The 14188-nt window shown below is 42.3% G+C and overlaps 1 protein-coding gene across 1 annotated transcript in view; it reads left to right on the top strand.

Moving 5' to 3' along the window:
- The first annotated feature begins 898 nt into the window (after positions 1–898).
- The window catches only part of BMP2 (bone morphogenetic protein 2), a 187203-nt gene continuing 173913 nt past the window's right edge, over positions 899–14188 (top strand). Inside the window, exon 1 of the mRNA XM_077781977.1 lies at positions 899–1033. The gene's annotated coding sequence lies outside the window, so the exon portion shown is untranslated. The remainder of the gene's footprint in view (positions 1034–14188) is intronic.

Below are 14188 nucleotides of genomic sequence, written 5' to 3'. Positions count from 1 at the left end.
TGCATGCACTTGTCGTATCAGACATCCTTGGAGACAGGAACTCCAAAGCTCATGAAGACTTTCAGAGCCTTCTATCACCTGAGGGCACACTGAGGCCTTTAATAACCTCAGCCAGACCCAGCCGGGACCAATTTCAGGCATTCTACTTAAGCTCAGGCTGAGGGGCATTTTGTTCTTGGGGTCATGTGGAGTAACTCTACTTTTGCTGCTCCTTGGCACTGGCTTGACACTGTCTTTTTAGCTCTTTGTAGGACAGTTGGGTAAGCTACCTGCTTATTATTATTTAAATAAACATACCTCTGTAGATGAGCAAATAAATATTTATGGACCATGGGGTAATGTAACATTCAGGTGTGAATTGGTTAGTGAACAACCAAGCCTGCTGTTGCTGTGACCTCAGGAACATATTCTTGGGTGTTTTTTTTTTTTTTGTTCTCTAAACAAATAAAGAAAAATCACAAACTTTTGACCAAATTGGGAAAAATGGCGCTTGGGAGATAATCAATAAAAGCAAAGAAGGTTGCCAGGCCAGTCAATAAACATTGATGTTTATCTCCATGCTGGTCCCAATTCTGACCTCTTTTAAGTGTGAGCGTTATTTCCCTTTCCAGTTGCCTGTGAGCTAACTTGAGAGAAGAGACTGTAGAGTTTGATGTCAGCCTAGTCCTGCTGTGCCAAGAGGGATGGGGCTCATGTTCCATCTGGACTGCTGGAAAAATCTGTCGCCTATCTGCCAGATCCCTTGGAGAGGAAATGCACTTGCTGGATGAAGAAAAAATGATCTGGAAAAAAGACAGAAGACAAAGAGGTGGGGGGTAAGCTCTCTGTGAATCTAACAGAAAGTATTGCAAGAAAATAGGTGGGTTTTCAGTTGACACTGATCAAACCCCCAGCATCTGAGGCAGTGATGGTTTACATCTGAAGAGTTGCAAATTAGGGAATGCTTTGGAGGCGGTGTTTTCATTTTCAGTCATCTCTCAAGGGGCTGAGGAAATCAGATTTGAAGACCTGTAATACCCTCATCCTGTCAGAGGTGAGTGGGGAAAACTGTAATTTAGTAATAAATTTTCTTTTCCAGAGTTCCCATGGAAAAGGACAGGAAATGGAACGTGCATTTGTAGCTTCTTAACAGTTTATATCATAAAAGCCTCCTTTAGTCAGGAATAAAGTTTGCTGGAATATAGGTAGTGTTAATTTATTCTTGGGGTTACTCAGCTAAGGCTGAATGTGATCTGTTTAGAGTTTGATCCCTTTTCCAAAGGGTCTACTAAACACCTCTAGCTGAGAGTGTCTTAGTAGACAAATATATGTTTTTGGGAGCATGAGGAAGTAACATGACAAAGACAGAATAATAAATACTGATTTTTTGGTAAAATGTGTATTTTTTTCTTCCAATATACTTTTAAAAGCTTTTCTTAGGCCAGTGTTATAAATTATCACCAAGTGATGATGTAATCATGTAAGACTGGCCCAATTGTTGTGTTAATGCACCGTCTGGAGGAATGTCTTCTCTTTTTTCATAGGCCTCTTTATTTCTGTTATGATTTTTCCTTAACTATAGGAAGAAAAAATGCTCAGTATTTAATTTTGGGTGAGATCACCCCAGTTTGTGGATGCATGTGTTTTCCGAATTCCCATTCCTCTCAAACTTGCCTTACTTAGATTCTCTGTGTTTCCATGCAATAGCTGTACTGCTTCCTCCTTCTCCCAAAGCAGCATTTCCCACTTGGGGTTTGCCAGGCTGTGGCAAAAGCAGATCTAGAGCAGAACCATGGGGGGATGGGGAACAGCAGCGACTTGTTGCAAGTGCTGCATTTCTCCCAGGTCTCTTTAGACACTCATTAACTTCAGTTTTAACAAGGAATTACTTGTGGGAGTGCCAAGAGTTAGGAGGGCAATTGGTAAGTTCTCAGTGTAGGAGAAGTTATATAAAGAAGTTTGTATAATATTTTAATGTTCCTGTGAGTTCCTGGCACATGTAAGTTTACTAAAGCTTTGAAGAAGCTACTGTTGGTGCTTGAACTGAGGGCTTAGATTGTAGGTGAGGACTAAAGCTGAGCAGAGAATGTCAGTGTTGTGTTCTTATATCCTGTAGCTGGTCAGTGGGCATCTTCATGTACTGACATCAAAACCAAGGAGGGGAGATGTAAAAGAGTGGCGCCCTCTCCCATCATGGAAAACTTGTTATTTTGTGATGTGATTTCTGAAATCTATGCTTGGTAGACAGATGGTTTTTGTTGTGCGAAATATTCCACTTGTAGGCAAAGAAGTAAAGTGTGTCTCTCTGTGTCCCCCCCCTTCACTGACAAAGAAATTAATCAATGCAAACCCTGGCATGAGCACCAGGCACTACTGACAAAGCTCTTGAGAAAAGCTGATCTGTACCACACAGGGTCTTCATGTTGAAAATCTGCACTCTGATAAATGTCCACAAGTGGGAGGTGGCAATACTTTATCCTTTGGTATCCCTTGGCTGTAGTGCTGGTTGGTGACACCAACAGCCATTATCTAAATATCTGAAGCTTTGGAAAAATTCAGTTCGTGTAAGAGAAAAATCTAAATCCTGTAAGTGGAACCTGGATTAAGAGGAACAATAAAAGTCCCTCATTTTCTTGGTTTAGAAGAGTTGAAGCTGCTGTTGCAGATCTGAAATGAGGTCTGAAACTGATGCACTGGGGTGCCCCTGGGCACAGAACAGACAGCACTGACCCATAATGAGTCAGGCTCACTAAGGGTGTCTGTGTTCCCACCCTCTGGGTGTTGGGACTTCTGGGGGTTTTTAAAGTCTGCTTTCTGACTCTGGCTGGCTCATGCTTGAAAAGCACCACATAGTGAAATACTTCCCTGCCTGGTGCAGAGGGTGAGTCATTTAACATTGCTACCAAAACCCCCTCCCTAGGGGGAACTGAGAAGGGTGAGAGGGAGGGATCAGAGCAGACTCAAGAGGAACTGACCAAAAAGGACCATAACAGTGAGCATGTTCACCAGACAGCTGATTGGTGACACAGACCTCTCTCATGATGCTTTCAGCTGAAGCAATGAAGCTTTGAAAAGCTAGAGTTGCAAACAGAACTATTTTTCATGACCAAGGATGAATTCATCCTACTATTCAGCCTTTTTACCTTCCCTCAGTCTGGTGGTTGCAAAACAGAGTAAAAAACATATGATGATTTAGACTGTCTTTTAGGCTTTTTCAAAAATGGTGGCTTGGTCATCATATCTATTACATGGTGTAAGACTTTCAGGAATCCTTACCTTTTCTGTGCGCTTGTAAGTCAGGGCTACAGGGAGATGGTACCAAGCTAATCTTGAAAACTTTCCTCCTAAATATGTATCTGCATGGTTAATTAAAGGAAATACATTTTCCTTTTTTACCCTTGGAGCCCAAGCACCTCCTGTGAGGTTGTAAAATTTGAGTTAAAAGTTGTTAATGCCTGACTGAGTACATAAAAGTTAAAGACTACAAGAGACAGCATTACATCAAATGGTGGCCAGTGAGTTGAGTCTGCATTCTTTGGGGGGTGTTTCTTGTGGATTCTGTCATGTCTGATGGGAATGTCTTGCAATTGTAATCTCAGCTGTAGGACCAAGTGAAGGAAGAATCCCAAAGTCTAACATAGGATTTGGTACTATCCTTTCCAAAACAGGAGTGAGAAAAGCTGGGTTCAAAATTATTGTCTGATTACATGCTGTTATTTTCTTTAGGATACTGGTTCTCAGCTGGAGTGACACTCTGAGATATTATCTGATGCTGGATTGAGGCTGTTTGAATGGAAGCTTTTAAGATAAATAGACTCACCTTTGTCTGACCTCTTCAGTTTAAAATTGCTCATATTAATAGTACCCTAAATCATTCTTCATCCTTTTTAGATGCTTTAAATATAACAGTTGTACTTACATGATCTAAATGAAACTGAAAGTTCTGTGTCTGTGCAGATGAACTAAAGATAGTAATTTGCCCTGAGGAGACTGAAACTGAAATGGGAGGCAGGATGGAATGTAAAAATGGCCCCACTCCATTCCCAGGAACAGCAGGATGGCTGGAGATTGCATAGTAGCTCTGTTTTAAATCAGCTGTTTGTGAGCCACAGGTGGCTGAGACAGAGTTCTATAGGTGTTCCCTACTCCAGCCCTCAGCCCTGGGTCAGCCCTAAGCGCTGCCTGAGTGCAGCTATGTGCTGCTCCCTCAGGGCCCACCAGGACCTCTGGTGCAGGTGGGATCTGTGCTGGCTTCCACTGAGCTGCTTCTGCCATCTCCTGAGCTTTGGGCCACAGCCCTGGTGAGAGCAGAGCTGTTGCTGCTAGGATTCTCCCTCTGCATGGGCCACACAGGTGTGCCCTGGGGCTGGACTAGACACTGGGGCTGGATTAGTTTGAGGGAACAGCTCTTCCCTGCTCCCCACAGCTAACTCGGTGTGGAGGAGAAGGCAACACTGTCTGAATTGTGCAATGCATCGGCAAACTTGGGATTCTGCTATGAAAGGGGGTTGTGCAACTTTCCTGAATGAAAAGCAATGCAAATGCTGTATTGCTAAACTTGGATTTCCATCCAAATGTGCAAATACACTTTAATATTTTTTTTTTTTTATGCTAGACCCAGCCTTTTAAGTAAAGAAGCTTTAAGTAAGACTTCCCTTTGTCTATTCCTGCACCTAAATCAGCATTTTCCAGAGACTGAGCAGCACCTGGAGTTCCCCTAAGGCATGTGCCTTGTGAAAGCTGTAGTGTAATTAACACTCTGAAAAATCATGTTGCAGATTCATGTGCCTAAGGGTAGGGATTTTCCCCGTTTCTTCTTTCTCACTCCCCCACCCTTTCCAGTCTCTAGCTGGATTGTCAACTCTTACGGTTTCATTGTTACTCTTGTGTTAATTCATGTTTCTTAGAGCTTACTCTCTAAAAGCCAGGCTAGACTTTGAGAACAGTGAGGAAAACCTCACAATATGGATTCAGGTGTGTTCCAAACCCATTAGCAAATATTTTACTGATTATTTAAAAACTAATTTAAGGAAGAGAAGAGTCTTGTCAGGGTGCAGATCCTTAAAAACTGGTGATGTTTTCAATCCTTGAAGTACTGCTTTAAATATTTCTTTAAAAAGAAGCAGTCTCTGAAGATGCCTGAAACAGCAGTTGTTATGATAGTGGTGTTATTTAATCTCTTCTTTTCGGCTCTGACACAATGTTGTGTTTCTTGCCTGTGCTTGCTGAAGGACCAGTCATCATTTTACTTGCTGTGACAGAAGAAAACTCTGATTTCTTTGTAAGACCAAGCAAGACTTGGATACTTGCATATGATCCTTTAACTGCTTTTTTTCAAAGCTGGGCTGTGTTTATTGCTTTGCAGTTAGAGCTGAGCACTGATAAAAGAGAAACTCCCTAAAGGCAAACTTCTCCCTTGTCCTGACACACTACATACAAATCTCATTGAGGTGTTCACCTTTTTTCTCTCTACCTGTGACTGAATCACATCCTATCACTCACGAATGCAGATCTGTCTGCGGACTGAAGAAATCAAACATTGCAAGATGTCATCTGAAATACCTAGGGAGCACCGAATGTCCCAGGCCAGGGGCTGGAAATAATTGACGTCGTGGACTTTCCCAGAGGCCCAGCTATGCCAGGCATCCAAAGGCACGGCTTTGCTGCTGGTGGGCTCCAGACTGATCACAGTCTGGCTGTAGTGGTACTTTCACCTTCAGAGGTTTTACATCTCCACGGGTGACAGGCACCTGGAGCTGCTGTTGCCGTAACGTCTCCAAAAGCACCGCAACAGTAGCAATAATAAATAATAATAACCGGGAAGAGCAGCGGAGAGAAAACAGTTGAGCAAGAGGCGTGAGAAGCTCTCGCGCCTCGTGGGACACGGGTAGCAATCCTGCCTGTGAGTGACCAGCAGGTGCCACTGCAGTCCCGGGAACAGCGGGGACTGCGGCACGGGGGACACCTGGTGGCCCTCTCGGTCCTCCAAGGCGATGAGAGCTTGTGCTGTGCCTCCTGATACTGGGGGTGTAAAAGGCACACTTGGGGTAAAAAACCCTTACAGACACATCTACATGATTAATTCTTAGGGCGGGGGACGCTCCTCCTATGTTGGACTCTCTGAAATGGTTGTTCTTCCTGTCTGAGTTCCCTGCTTGTGCTTGCCTTATGATAAAGTGAGATCCATCATGGTGTTTCTGCCTCTGCATGAAGGTGTGCAATTAATATTTCCTCCCAGGTTACTGTTTTGGGCCCAGCAAGCACTGGAGGTTTCTGTCACAAGTCCTGTGCTTGGCATAATATTCAGGATTTTATAAACTATTATTGGCTATTGCATGTTCATAAAATAGTTGACTAGTCAGCTTTCTTTAGTATAAAGATGATATCTGGGAGAAAAGATCTTCCATTGAAATAATACTTAATAAAAAACGGAGGTCATGATATATTTTAATATACTTCCCCCCCCCACCCCCCCCCCCCAGAAAAAGCGAAGAGCAGCAGACATGCAGTTTCTTCTGTAGTTCTAACTTCTAGGTAGTTAAAAAAATATTTTTAACCCCCTTACTGAAGTCTGTCTGGAGCATTATCTATTTAAAAGTCATTTCTTGTTACTCATATAAAACCTATCCTCATCAGAGGCCTTAAATTGCTGGGAGAAGATTCTGGGATTAGATCTGGTGCATCTGAGCTGTACAGATATCAGGAGAGTTTGAGGATGTGGTGGTGTCAGGTCTATGTATTTTGAGATTTTGTGTGGAATTTGTTAATGGCAAAAGTAGTTGACAGTGGTATCAATCTCTCTTTGGGCTTTTACAAGCCTGCTGGTGCTATTCCTGCCAGTTTCCTTCACATGGAAGTCTCCCCCTTCCTGTCACATCTCACCATCTCTATCAGGTAGATGTGTGCAGGGTTTCTGTGAGAGGATCCCTGCTCTGAGCACCTGTAACATGTTCAGGTAGCCCTCAAGGGGCACCCCCAGTGTGTTCTCCCTTCCTAGCCTGAATTCCTCTTAACATGAGCCCTTGTTCCTAAGGGTAGGATTATATATTCTGGATTGATGCCTTCTTAAGGCTGCCCTAGAACTGAGACTAGACAGAGTTAAAGAATAAAGTAGGGATTTATTAAAAGGCCTTAATGGATCCACCTTGGGCAGTACAAGTGCCCAGCCAGGGCTACACTCCAGGTTGAACCCAAAATGGTCACAAAGTGGACGACTGGTCACAGGGTCTCTCACTTTTATAAGTTTTGGGCCATTTGCATATTGGAGTTAATTGTCCAGTTATAGCTTTAGGTCATGAAGTCCCATCCTTCTTGTTTTTCTCTCTTCAGTCCACGTTATTTCTCCTCTTGAGCCTGAGATCTGGATAATTTGTCCTTGGTCCCCAGCTAGAGAAGGAATTGTTTTTTCTCCCTACTTTGTGAGCTCACAGTTCCTTAATATGAAGCTCAGAACTAAACACCAAAACAACCCAGAATCTGAAAAATATAAAAGCTAATACCTGAGGCATCAGGATCACTTTGGAAAAAACACTTCAACAGATGCTTAATTTCTGGATATGAGTGGTTCTGTTTAAGATGTTCCTTTGTGGTTGGCTTGGTGTGACTCTTGCTGGACCTTCATGGATCAAACCATGAGCAACTTTTACCTTGTCTGACACTGGAAAGGTGGGTTGTTGTTTTGGCTGAAGAGTACTGCAGATCAAGCAGTGCAGATCCCTCATGATATGATACAGATAGCTGCTCATTCTTACAAATAATTTCTGTCTAGTTTCATTATTTTGTCACTTTGACTTTTTATTTGAAATTTAAGCCCTTCAATGCAATCAAGTTCTATTGTCAGTCTTTACTGTGCAGCTGAAAGGAAGGGAGTTATACCTTGATGAAGTGGATGGTGACATTCAGGAGTGACTACATGAATAGAAGAAAGAAATAAAATACAAAAAATCCAATATAGGATTGGATCAAGAGTTGTGGTAGTCTTTCAAGGATTTGATTAAACTGGATTGGAGTCAGGGTCTTCTTTTCTCCAAAAGAAAGCACATAAGTGTAGTTAACAAGGGAAGAGTAATGCAGTTTAAATGGAGCTTGAAAAATCCTTTGTCTCTGTATGTGGATTCTTTTAAACAGATTACACTAATGTGGTTGTTTCTGTGATTTAATTATCTCTGCACTCAATGAGAACAAGTTGATTAAAAGTCTCTTCTTTTGTTGTCTGAGATGTATTAGTTTTTCCTGTGTGGAACATCATAGCTTTTGTTTGCTCCTCGTGTCACAGGCTGGTTTTGTTCAGTGCAGCTGTGTGCTCTCTACTGCATAATAACTCAATATAGCTGGCTTTGTAGCCCCTCCTTTTTGTGGGCTGGACAAAATTACCTCCAGGGATTCTCAAATGTAGGTCAGTAGTGTAAAAACACAATTCCCACTCCTATGTTAAAGTTTACTCCCAAGTGGGAAATCAGACTAGCTTCAGCAGGTTGGATGGCAGCCGCTTTGATGTTGGAAGGCTGAACGTGTGTGCAGGGAAATTGCTGGGCTTCCAAGCACAGTCTCAGTAGACTGGGTTTGGAAATTGTGTTTTGTTTATAACCAGAAAGGATTTTATTTTAGAAAGCTCTTGGGAGATGAGCTTAACCCTGTGCTACATTAATGTCAGGACTGAACAGGGCTGGGCATGGTTTGTATTTGGGTTGGCGGCAGGCAATGCTGCGTGACTCAGTAGCTGACACACTTCCTCCTGGGCATGAATGCCACAGCACGTTGGTAGGAGGTGCTGCATGCTCCATGAGTCATTAAACCCAAAGCACTGAATTTTTCCTGCTCATTAAACATCACTTGGCTTCCTTGGTCAGATCACAGCTTTGCCTTCTGACTAACCTGACTCCAGCTTCCTCCCTCCTTGGCAGTCAGGATCCTCATGTGCTCTTTGCTTTCCTGCTAAAGTGCTGCAGATCCATGATGTTGGTACAGAGTATCTGGTCCTCCTTAGTGCTGGGGAGATCCATGCACTTCCACAGCTTGAAACATGCAACCTCATCTAGAGCAAGGTGTCCCTGCCCATACAGGGAGCTGGAAATAGATCCTCTTTAGATTCCCTTCCAACCCAAACCAAATTCTGTGATTCTGTGAGACCATCAGACAATATAAACTGGACAATTGCTTTTGACTGTCAGTGCATGCAGGGCCAGGGATCTTGTGCTGTCTGTTCATTTTTTTAATCTTCTTCCTGAGATAAGTCCTTGGAGTGAAATCCACCAACCTGAAACTCAAATATTCAATGTCCATTTCAGGAGATGGGAATTGCTTCCCCTTACCTGCAGCAGGATCCAGAGGAGCTTTGAACTTTACAGGTTCCCAAGGATCTGCTATACTGTGATAGCCACAGATGTGCCTCCTTGTTCATCCATTACCTGGAGCAAGCTCCTGCTCATGTCCTTGCTGTGACAGGAGTGAAACATTTGCATTGTACCTGGCAGAGGAACCACATGCCAAGGCCACTATGACTTGAGGATACTGGGGCAGCTGTGTTCAAGAATGTTCTTTATGGGCAATGGCTCTAAACTTGACTAGAGGCCTTGATGGTAAGGTCACACCCTGGAAAAGGGAGCTCTCCTTTCTGACTCCTACAGAGCTGCAGGACTTCTATAGTTTTAGGAATTGCAGGTTCTGAACTGATGAGGATGAAAGAGGGAAAATGCAGAAAGGAAAAGTGGGCAGTTGTTCTCCCTGACCCCTGGACAGCTTTTGAGATTTGCATCTACTGTAATTTTCCATCTGTGTGGATTCCTACTGGTTTTTGGAGATGTCTTTTCTAGCAAGTTTCATATGTTAATCATGAGGATTTGTAAACAAAAAATTTTAATGTTGTACAGTATACCCTGCCAGCTCTGACTTATGTTTGATCTGGAAATTTTTTGGAAATACCCGAGTATGAAGGAAGTGCCTGTCCTTTAGATGAGAGTAGAGGAGGTGCTCCATTTCTAGGTGAATATCCCAGAATCTTTACAAATACCTTATTTGTAAAGATTGTATTTTGATAATATGTTTTTTTAAGTTACTTTCACAAGAGCCACAGTTCTGTATTTATTGGGATTTTGGCTTATTCAATGCATGGTCTATTTAGTTTGGTATATCAGATAAGGGTCTCAGGTTTCCAGCACAGAGATAAATGGTAACTTTTACTTATATATTTTTCCAAGGTTGATTTCAGAAACAAAAACTTAGAAGGAAGTGCCTACATAGAAAATGTAAATCATAGAGCTGTAATTAATCTTCCCTGGAATTTCTCTGGAAATTAAGGTAACTGTCATTCCAGTATTTGGAATCTTCTGTTGTATTGTCATTCATAGCGTGTTTTGAGATGTTATTCAGTGGCCATCCAGTACATACCTGCTTTATCAGGGCTTTTAAAGGCTCTGTTATATTTCTTGGAGGTGAGGTGAGCAGTTAATAAGTCTTTGACAGGAACAGGAGTATTGTCTTAACCCACTCACTAACTCAATACCTGGAAAACTCCTCAAGTCTCAGATTCAGGACTGCTTTTAAGTGGATACCTGCAATAATATTTGCAGCTCACACACTGATTCCATGCTGTGCTTGTTCTGCTCTCCCTTCAAGGACCTGATCCAAAACCAATTTTGAAATGAGCAGAAAGTCTTCTATTGATGTTGTGTTTGAGAGCAGATCCTGAAGAAACTGCAGAGGAAGTGATAACATAGTGGTGGGTCATGTGTCTTGTGTCTGCAGTACTAGGGAGCTGATGTCATGTTTATTAGAAGCCAAGATCAGAGTTCACAGGCTCAGGAAATGTCTGCAGAGTTTAGGAATGGTTTGTAACTTCTATCCCAATGACAGGTTTATTTGGCACTTCTTGATAAGTGGCCTGTTTGAAATTTCCTCTCCAAGTAAGCAATTTGTAATTCCCACTTGAAAGGGCTACTGTGGGGGATGGTGATGGGGCCATATTTGAAAACCACTTATGGTTACTAACATCCTGGCATCTGTCATCCAGGAGTCCTGTGCCTTTATTGTTTTGATCTGTCCAAAATGACTTCTTTATATAGAAACTGGAAAGCTCTCTTTGTGTCTTGAGTGCCGATAAAAATATTTACGGTCCCTTAAAACATATAAATAGAATTGGAGACTAAGCTAAAGGATCATTAGAAATAGTTCCACTGTTTTCCCATCATGAAATTCGCTCACTTTTTTTGGTCACCTTGTCTCATTCAACCTTATAGTGCATTTTTCTCTGTCCTTTGTTGAAATACCATCATTGTGGCACTCAAATTCTGCCGGTTCTGAGACATTGCACTGATTTCCAGTCCTCATTTCCTGAGCCCAGCCCCTGCTTCCGTAAGCAACAATGCAGTTTTTTTGCAGGTGTTGGAGATTTCCTTCTATTGACTCTCAAAAGCTGGAAGAACTCTTGTTGTACTGGTGATGTAGCTGTAGTATTTAAAGGATGTTAACTACTGGAAGCACTCAAATAATTGGGATTGTTCAGCCTGGAGAAGAGAAGCTTCAGGGTGACCTAACTATGGCCTTCCAATACCTGAAGGGAGCCAACAAGAAACATGAAGAGAGACCATTTACAAGGACATTTAGTGAAAGGACAAGGGGGAATGGCTTCAAACTGAGGGTAGGTTTAAGTTGGATATTTTAACAAGGCTCTTTTCTGTGAGAGTGGTGAGGCACTGGATTCTCTATCCCTGGAAGTGTTCAAGGCCAGGCAGCAAACTTAAACTTGGTTTTCAGCTACTCATTTTTATTTTAAGAATTAGGGCAGGTATTCAGGGAAGTGTCATTGAAACATAAGCTCTTCAGATTTAGCACTTAGGGACTTGGAGGAACCCAACTCCACTGTGTTTAAAGGAGGATTAGCAAGAGTTATGTTGTTACCAGAGTTCCTGAGACGCTCAAGTCTCCTAGAACAGGAATACTCTGGAAACCTACTCTTCAGTACATGTGCAATCCCTGGAAATAACTCTCAGACTACCGTGTATTTGTGTGCTCTTGAAATCTTCTCAGGTCCTTTTTTGGGTAAGATCTAGTTGGGAAAATGATGCCTTCCCTGTTCTGATGCTTTCAAAACCCAAATAGGTAGAGGAGACTTGATTTGCATAGAGACACCCTGAGGAAAAGCAGTGAGGTTGGGAGGACAATCTGGATCCCTTTTCCAAGCTGCTGCACTGTGTACTTGTGTTTGGAGTCACATAGGCCAGTCTTGAATCATATTCAAATTTATTTCTTGTCGTCAGAGGTTTTTTGCATCAAATATCCCCTGCCCTTTGTCCTTACTGGAGGCAAGCCAGAAAAAAACCATCCGAAAGCCATCTTGTCTCAGTCTTGATTTTGGTCTATTCCTGCTTTCCTGTTCAGTCTGTTCAATGCCTGCTGGCAATGATGTCCCAGAACCCCTGGGAAGGTGCTGCTGCTCAGCGTTAAAAGTTGAGGCTGGTTCCCACCAGCAGAGGACATTGTTGTTCAATAAATTTCTCCAAGAGCCTCTTTTGGATTTGCTTTGGCTCTTTAGCCTGATGTTTCATAGGGTTTCGATATACTTGGACAATTTGTTACACTTACGAAGTGTAGTTTGGTTGAGGACTGAAAACTTTCGAGACTTTTGAACACGAATTGCAACTTTACTATCACCCAGGTCCTGGAAGGAGAGAGCTTTTAGTCATGCCAGTTTTCAGCCAGGCATGCACTGATCATGGAAGCACTGCAGTCTGGCACCAGCACTACAAACATTGTGTGTTTTGGGTAAATGATCAGCAGGAAGAACACATTATGGATCTGTTATTAGTGAAAGTTTGACTTGCACATGAAATATAAGAAAGTGTTATGCAGTATTTGAAACTAAGGAGGCTGATGCTGCTGCAGAAGGTTTAGTGGAAAAAATTTTTGGTTTGTTCAGGCATTTCCTGGTAGCAGGTGCGGAGATGGGAGCTGGGGAATCAACCTGTTGATACAAAGGTCCAACAAGAGAAATGTGAGCTCCCACAGATACAGGGCAGCCTTAAGCCATGTGCAGAAGAGAGGAGGAGCTCTGGATTGCTGAACCTGGAAAGGAGTCCTTGCTTGTGTGCCATAGCTGTACTCAGAACTGGGAGCTTACATTTGGGTCAGGTGTCTTCTCCAGGAGGTTGATTCCAAAATTTAGAGGACTTTTGGATGGCACAAATATCTTGTGTGCCAAAACCAACCAACCCAACCCTAATAATCCTGTCTCCCTAACTTTGACAGTAAAAATAGACATTTAACAATTTCTTATTTCATCTGAAATTTCACCTCATTTTGCAAAATAATTTGCAGAATGAAAATAATGTGAAAGCTAACATTTGCTACTTCACAAATGCTTCTAATCTTCATTGTAGCAGAAAATCCTTTAATTCACTGTTAAGTTTTAAAATGAAGGTGGGAGGGAAGGTTTTAAACTGACTTCAGCACAGCAGAAATGTTTTCTGGTTTCTGAGACTGTTGAGTTAACGGGGAGGATTCAGCTTTTTGGTAGCAAGCCAGTGAACATCCTTTTGTCCTGCTTTTCCTTCAGTACTTCTGATGCCTGCCATCAGCCATGGCTCTGTTTCTGATGAGCACTTGAATGAAAATGCCCTGATGCCACTGCAAACTCCTCACTGTGGTCTCCTATCCTAGGCATGCAAACAGAACAATGCTGTTTCCTTATCTCCTGTGTTAGGGAAGAAATTCTGCCTCAGCTCTGTTTAAAAGGCAGGACAAGGACATGTTTTACAGGCTTTGTTCCATCAAGTTCAGTTACGCCGTATTTATATTAGCTGAGGATGTGGCTTTGGGTTCTGATTGCAGTTCTTGGTTGAGTCAGGAAACCCAAGTTTCTCGACTGTGATGCTTTTTTTTTTTTTGTTTGTCTACATGGAATCTGATTGTTGGAGATGGGTCTTTAAACAGAAAAATATGATAGCTAAAAAGAAAAAATGTGAGTCTCCTTTCACAGGTGAGAAAATCATAGACTTAACCAGGAAAGATGTGGTGAGCTTCATCTTTGCAGCTTCCTTTTCCCACTTTCTAGTGCAGAAGTTCAAGAGGGCTGCAAAACCTCAGGTTCCACAAAGTATGACTGTCCCTAATTATAAGGTTAAAGGATTAATATTGCATACAGTACCAGGAAGTGTGAGGAGGAAGTTACTACCCCCTTTTCAATAAAAATAGCCAACTCCAAATTTACAGTAGG

This window comes from Lonchura striata, chromosome 3, assembly GCF_046129695.1.
Source record: "Lonchura striata isolate bLonStr1 chromosome 3, bLonStr1.mat, whole genome shotgun sequence".
NCBI classification, from domain to species: domain Eukaryota; kingdom Metazoa; phylum Chordata; class Aves; order Passeriformes; family Estrildidae; genus Lonchura; species Lonchura striata.
This window is presented reverse-complemented; position numbering and strand designations above follow the sequence as displayed.